Raw genomic sequence first — 1,369 nt, 5'->3', positions numbered from 1 at the left:
ACCCTTATTGTTTTGTGTTAATAGTGTTAATATGCACAAAACCTGTGATGTGGCTTTGTTATCTCTATTTATACACAAGAAAGCCAAGACTTGCTCAGACTGTCACTAAATGACAGAATTGAGATTTTCTTTCTAACTCCTCCTTTTTCTGTACCTCCTCCTATAAATATAATCTTAGGTGGCACTTGCTTGTTTCCCAATGGCCAAGGGCATGTCACAGTGGGGGATCGGAATGTTCTTTAGAGAATTCTGATTATTACGAAGTTCTATTCTCATATTAAGAAATGTGGTAAATTCTGGCATAATTTGGGCAAACGCCTGAAGTGAAGACAGGTGAGGCATCAAGGGGGAAGTGAGGGCACCAGGCAGTTCCTGAAGTCTGCGAATCAGTGGCACTGTGATTTTGAGCCATCTGTTCATGAACAGCAGGGTGCCAGCCAGTGACAGGTTAGGTTAGGGTAACCATCTCTGAGGGCAGAGGCCTTGTCTTCTCCAACTCTGTGACATGCCCAATAGAGCATAATAAATACTCGATAATAACTGTTTGCTAGACTGAGTCGTCTGGAACTAAATTGAATTGGCCAGCCATCCTTACGGGTCTTGCTTGAGAAGCATGAAAGGCCCCACCCCTGCCTACACATTCACACATGCCGAAGGAACTCATTCATTTATTTGCTCATTGTATATTAATTGAGTGCTTTCCATGAGAATACTAGACAATAAACAAAACAAGCACGGTCCTACTGTCATAGAGTTTAGTGTCCGATGATGGAAGAGATGCATAATTAAGCAAGAAGTTACATACAGTCTGATGAGTACTCGGGGACACGTGTGAGGTGCCGCGGAGCACTTGGCAGGGACACCTACATAAAACAGAAGTGGGGGGTGGGGTGTCATAGGATATGGGTCCATTGTGATGAGGCTGGAGGGCTAAGCAGAGCCTTGCAGGCCTTAGTAAGGATTCTGGGTTTTAGCAAGTATAATGGAAGCTTTTAAATGTTTTTAAGCTGGATAGTGACATATTCTGATTTGCGTTTTGAAAAGGTCAATCAGGTCCCATTATGGAGGATGGACTTGACAAATGCAGTGTGAAATGGGAAGATCTCACTGCCACAGCAGTCTAGGCATGAGGTCATGGTGGCATAGGTTAGGGAGAGGAGAAACAGTCCTCCAGCTGATAAACAACTTCAGCAAAGTTGCAGAATACAAGATCGACGTACGGTCATCACTAACCTTCCTATACACCAAAAACAACCATACCAAAAGCCAAATCAGGAAAGCAACCCCATTCACAAATGCCACAATAAAATAAAACAAATATCTAGGAATATAGCAAACCAGGGAGGTGAAAGCTCTGCAATGGGAATTA

The sequence above is a fragment of the Callithrix jacchus genome, chromosome 15, assembly GCF_049354715.1.
Source record: "Callithrix jacchus isolate 240 chromosome 15, calJac240_pri, whole genome shotgun sequence".
NCBI lineage: Eukaryota > Metazoa > Chordata > Mammalia > Primates > Cebidae > Callithrix > Callithrix jacchus.
This window is presented reverse-complemented; position numbering follows the sequence as displayed.